Genomic DNA, 6,866 nt, shown 5'->3' on the forward strand with positions numbered 1-6,866 from the left:
ACGGGATGCACACAAATAGTAATAGTAATAGTAATAGAAAGGGAGAGGAGAGAGCAGCTCAGTGTGTCAGAGGAAGGAAGGAAGTCCCCCGGCAGTCTAAAACTATAACAGCGTAACTAAGAGAGACAGGTCATAAGGAGAGGTAGCCTGTTCGGGCTTAGAACTCTCCCCCTGCCGGATCGGGCTTTGCTGGCCTGCCTCCCTCTACTTTTGTTATATGTTATTAATCTAACAATTATGAAGAGAAGCAGGTGGGCCAGATAGGTGGACACTGCAACTCCTCACTCCCTAACTATAATAGGGTGACCAAACGTCCTCTTTTGCCCGGACATGTCCACTTTTTACCTACTGTCCGGGCGGGTTTTATAAATTCATTAAAATGTCCGGTTTTCACTGTTTTTCATGGGACCATTAAGCGTGTACTTAAATTGACTGGCACTTTGCTCAACACAATACTACGGTAGGCTACTTTGTTGTGTGACGTAATTCCCGAGAGGCTGCCTTGTGAGCGGCTCTGCGACACGCACATAAACAGGGACCAGGGCAGACAGACAGGGACCAGGGCAGACAGACAGGGACCAGGGCAGACAGACAGACAGACAGGGACCAGGGCAGACAGACAGGGACCAGGGCAGACAGACAGGGACCAGGGCAGACAGACAGACAGACAGGGACCAGGGCAGACAGACAGGGACCAGGGCAGACAGCGGAGCAGCATTACACACAAAATGCCAAAGCGTTTCCTGCTAAAGATTTCCCACCGTGGTCAGAAAACACAGGGGAGACACTTTAGAGTCTAGAGTCGGTAGGACTCGCTCGCTGTCACTCTCACTTCTCCCCCGCTCTATATCACCCACTCCCCACACACACACACACACACACGCCGTCGCGAAGCACACACTAGCGCACAAGTATAAACATCAGGCCACTTACAACCATAAAACAAGACTAGTGCAGCTTCACAGTTGAACTGCAAAAAAAATGTCCCACATACCGTCCCGGTCGGGACCGGACAAGTGGGAGGCGGAGTGCACCGTGTGCAAAGCTGGCACATATGTTTCAGTGTCTTTATTATTTATCTTATTACATTGAAAAGGTATTAAGAGATATTTTTTTGAAGCTGGATTTTCTAACACAGAAGAGGTCATATTTAGAACATTATTTCATATTATTTATTTATTTTAAAAGAGAGCTATTATTTTGTTACATGTTGTTACAGATTTTATTTTATTACAGAAGTTATTTTTGCACAATTGAGGCATAATAAAGCATGTTCATTAACCTCTGAGAATCACCACTGTCTGGATTTGTCTCGAGGCCAGGCCGAGTGTCCTCTTTTTTTGGAAATCAAAATATGGTCACCCTAAACTATAAGCTTTATCAAATAGGAGAGTTTTAAGTTCATTCTTGAATGAGGTGACAGTTTCTGCCCCCCGAACCCAGATTGGGAGCTGGTTCCACAGGAGAGGAGCCTGATAACTGAAGGCTCTGGCTCCCATTCTACTTTTAGAGACTCTAGGTACCACAAGTAACTCTGCATTCTGGGAGCGCAGTGCTCTAGTGGGACAATAGGGTATTAGGAGCTCTTCTAGATATGATGGTGCTTGACCATTTAGAGCTTTGTAGGTCAGGAGAAGGATTTTAAACTCAATCCTGTATATTCTACAGAAAGCCAATGCAGAGAAGCTAATACAGGAGAAATATGATCTCTTTTCTTAGTTCTTGTGAGAACACGCGCTGCAGCATTCTGGATCAGCTGGAGAGTCTTAAGGGACTTATTTGAGCAACCTGACAGTAGGGAATTACAATAGTCCAGCCTGGAAGTAACAAATGCATGGACTAGTTTTTCAGCATTGGTTTGAGACAGGATATTCCTAATTTTGGCAATGTTACGAAGATGAAAAAAGGCTGTTCTTGAGGTTTGTTTTAGATGGGCGTTAAAGGATATATCCTGATCAAAAATAACCCCTAGATTTCTGACAGTAGTGCTGGAGGCCAGGGCAATACCATCCAGAGTAGCTATGTCTTTAGATAATGAGGTTCGGAGGTGTTTAGGGCCCAGCACAATAACTTCAGTTTTGTTAGAGTTTAACATCAGAAAATTATAGGTCATCCAGGATGTTATATCTTTAAAGCACGCTTGAAGTTTAGCTAGCTGACTAGTTTCGTCTGGTTTGATTGACAAGTATAATTGGGTGTCATCCGCATAACAGTGAAAGTTAATTGAGTGTTTCCTAATAATATTACCAAGAGGAAGCATATATAAGGAGAATAGAATTGGTCCAAGCACTGAGCCTTGTGAAACGCCATGGCTAACTTTAGCGTACTTGGAGGATTTATCATTAACATTAACAAATTGAGATCGATCAGAGAAATAGGACTTAAACCAGCTTAGAGCGATTCCTTTAATGCCAACTAAGTGTTCCAATCTCTGCAACAGGATTGTATGGTCAATAGTGTCAAATGCAGCACTAAGATCTAGTAAAACAAGAATGGAGACAAGTCCTTTGTCTGCAGCAGTTAGAAGGTCGTTAGTAATTTTCACCAGTGCCGTCTCTGTGCTATGATGCTTTCTAAATCCTGATTGAAAGTCATCAAATAAACTATTGCTATGTAAAAAAAATCACATAACTGATTAGCAACCACCTTCTCAAGGATCTTGGATAGAAAGGGAAGGTTAGATATAGGTCTATAGTTTGCTAAGACCTCAATGAGGGGGATGTCGCGTGATGTAAAAGGATGATCCTGGTCAGTGTTTTTGCTATTCTGCCAATACTCAGGCAGTAATGGACACAGACAGGCTATGGTGTAAAGGAACCTGATGAAGGGGTAATGGCTGATCTGGTCAGCGTGAGGAAACTGGATCCCACAATCAGGTTTTACAGGAACTTCTGTAGGTGTCAGCACACAGAAACCACACGTCTAAGTGTGTGTCAATGTCTCATGCACACGCATTCATTCTCCCTTGTGGGGGGAGGGGCTTAGGAGACCATTTGGGCTTAAGCGGAAAGGTTAAGTCCTGGATCTTCACAATCCTACCTACAGCACCTTTAATGATAGTATGAACTGCATTTTGCAAAGTGTAATTAATAGGGTGGAAGTAAGAAAGAAAAAAGAATAACATGTAGCCATACTAATATATTATTTCTGCTTTGTATTTTAATCACGCAAAGCTTGAGTGCAGGATAAAAGTGATGCCTCGGTTTTACATCCGAAGACAACTGCTTCCTAAAGTTGCACACTCATAATGAAAAACCGGAAAATGAAGACCAAAATTCATGAAATATATTTGGAAAATAATGATGGACCATAATGTGTACTGCATATGTTGCTTGTTTTCGCTGATGACAGACTTCTTGTACAGTGCAATCCACCGCAGCATACCCTAGTCTTCTTTAGATCTTTAGATTAAATTAGAGGAGACTTTGATATGAGCTCTGAGCTCACAGTAGGGCAGGTTTCAACTTTGTATTAAATATACTGATCTCCAACCAGGGTACAGGGAGAGTGCACAAGAGAATGAAAATGCTAAAACCATTATGTATATCAAGTAAATGTTCATGTATCACAACATTTTATTCCACTACATTAATGATGATGTCATTTTGAAACAAAATCAGCTTGAGCTACAGCAAACACAAATTATGAAATAAAATGATCAGCTGGTTTGAGTTTGCCAGATTGTTTTAGATAAAGGAACTATCTTACAACCACGTTTGGTTATGAAGCAGCTCTGAGAAACTAAATCCTCCATCATTTTCAACACATAAAGAACATCTTCAAATTTGGATTGTGCAACAAGGCAGGCCTGCTTGGTTCTTTTGCAAAATGACTGTAAAGATTTACAAAGAATATCTTTTACAGCATTTCCTCTGTAACTGGGACGTTTTGGGACCTATTGGTGGGATTTGCTATTGACAAAATACACCCGGCGATACACTGGAGAGCAAATTACGTTTAGCATGTATTGAGCTAATTTAAATAGTTCACTTTACTGTATTATGTGGACAGTTAACTATATTTAATGTTGTATGCAGCGTTTTCTTTAGCGGGTTGCAAATGTTCCACCAAATAAGTTCCTTCCTGAGACCATTTTATAGATCCCCCTTTTTTGCAACCAGATATTAGTGCCGCCCGAGACAATTGTGATTGGTTTAAAGAAATGCAATGAGAAAAAAAGGTCAGGGGTTGCCCTGACCTTTTTTCTCCTATCCAGGAGTGTATATGTGGAGGGGCCAGACCTTCCTCCGCAGTGCTGTGGAGAAAGGTCTGGCAATGCGAGACTAACTTTTTTTCAGTACAATAGACTACTTTAACTTTGTGCAGCTTTTGTGTTCCTCCCAACTTATAACCGTGGCACACATTAGATTTAGTTTTAACGCTTGGGCTGCCCATATCCTGTCTAAGGAGCCCTCTGGGTTGTGGAGCAGATTTGCGTCAGATTTTTCACCATGTTTCATACTTTTCCCAAACCCTCAAATAACTGATTCTAACCACTACATAATAAACCTGTCTACAGCTATCATAATCTTTACTGCTTATATAGCCTCTTTCCTATCCTGCTACACTGAGGCCCGTTCCTCCTGCATGAGCACAGAGGAGTCAATCACCCAGTTTAAAGGAACACACCGACTTATTGGGACTTTAGCTTATTCACCGTAACCCCCAGAGTAAGACAAGTCGATACTTACCCTTCTCATCTCCGTGCGTGCTGTAACGCTGTCTGACGGCTCCAGCATTAGCTTAGCCTAGCACAGATCCTGCAGGTGAATGGTTCCAGTAATCCTACTGCTCCAAATTGTGACAAAAGTGACAAAATAATGCCAACATGTTCCTATTTACATGTTGTGATTTGTAGAGTCACAGCGTGTACAAAAAACAACGTAACATGAGACACAGCCATCTTCTAACAGTAAACAAACCAGGAACTATATTCTCAGACAGGCTTGCTACGAGCATATCACTTCGCCAAAGTACTATATTCTTCCGCCTAAGAATATATTTCCTGGTTTGTTTAGGGATAGAAGGTGGCTGTGTCTCATGTTACGTTGTTTTTTGTACACGCTGTGACTCTACAAATCACAACATGTAAATAGGAACATGTTGGCGTTATTTTGTCACTTATTCGGAGCAGTAGGATTGCTGGAACCATTCACCTGCAGGATCTGTGCTGGCCTGATGCCGCTGGAGCTGTCAGACAGCATTACAGCACGCACGGAGATGAGAAGGGTATGTATCGACTTATCTAACTCTGGGGGTTACGGTGAATAAGCTAAATTCCCAATAAGTTGGTGTGTTCCTTTAAAGGCCTTTACACAGTGATACAAATAAATGTCACAAAATTGTGAATAATTTGGAGGCAAACTTTAACGCACCTGTTATTCAAGTTAATCATGACGCAATATTGCAAATAAATTATTAAAGTTCTACAACAAAATAAAAAAAATAGTCAACATCGAGCGTTGATGACCTTGAGCTCCTTTTACTTAATAAAAAGAAAATAGAAATACATGGGTATTGTTACAAGGGAGACAGAACAGACACAAATGCACGGCTCAACCAAAAACAAGTTTATTTTAAATAATAATAATAATAATAATAATAATAATAATAATAATTAAAGCTGCGAGCAGCAATGGACGGGCCCTCGCGCCTCTGTGCGCGTCGGGGTTACCGGCGGACGCCGCTCCTTGCGACCGTGCATTTGCGCGGCACTCAGATGCCGCAAATCGTCACCAATGAAAAGGGAACTCCCTGCCGAGTTCAACGATAGCTCACACAAGACTTTACGTCATATGGTTCGTTAGCTGTGAAAGGGGGCGTGGCTAAAGCATAGGGGGCGGGCCAAACCATCACCAATGAATAAGAAGTCTGCTGAGTTCAATGATATCTCACACAAGGGTATACCTTAAACGGTTCAAATGTTATGAAAGGGGGCGTGGCTAAAGCTTAGGGGGTGGGTCAAACCATTACCAATTAAAAAAGAAGTCTGTGACACTCAAAATGGCCACCACGCCACGCCCACACCGTCTGACGAAAAGTTTTTCTCTTAAAACTTTTCATCATTAAGGTGTTGGGATGGTACAGACCAAGTTTGAAGTCCATCGGATGAAATCTCTAGGAGGAGTTTGTTAAAGTATAGCACCTTGACTTTTAGGCCTACTTCCTGTTGCTACTAGGGGGCGCTATGACTTTAAGTAAATATCAATCTTTATTTGTCCTCAGGGTTGGACTCTTATGAATCGTGAAAGGTTTCGAGGTAATTGGACAACGTACACTCGAGTTACACCCACTTCTGGTTTCGGCAGCGAAACGCACAAAATGGCCGCCCTGCCACAGCCACGCCCTACGACGAAAAGTTTTTCTTTTAACAACTTTTCATCTTTAAGATCTTAAGATGGCACAGACCGAGTTTGAAGTTGATCGGATGAAATCTCTAGGAGGAGTTTGTTAAAGTACGACATGTGGAAATGGACAAAATTGCACAAATTTCGAACTTTGAAATCAAATTGGCGGACTTCCTGTTGGGTTTAGGGTATGGTTCTAATGAAGTTATTTGTACATCTTGACATGTTACATATGTGTACCGAGTTTCGTGAGTCTACATTAAACGCACTGCAGGGGCTAAATTATCTTAACTTTCTAGGGGGCGCTAGCAAGCCATTTTTGTGCGCCTATTCCCGAAACCCTTAAAATACGTAAATTTTCACCAGACTTGATGCAACTGCCAAATATGGTGAGTTTTTGAATATGTTAAGCCCCTCAAAAAGCCAATTCATTTGACGGGAAAAAGAATAGAAAGAAAGAAACAATAATTCCTTCAGTTTCAATAGGGCCTTTGCCGCTGTCGGCGCTCGGGCCCTAAC

Source organism: Perca flavescens, chromosome 21 (assembly GCF_004354835.1).
Source record: "Perca flavescens isolate YP-PL-M2 chromosome 21, PFLA_1.0, whole genome shotgun sequence".
Classification (NCBI taxonomy): Eukaryota; Metazoa; Chordata; class Actinopteri; order Perciformes; family Percidae; genus Perca; species Perca flavescens.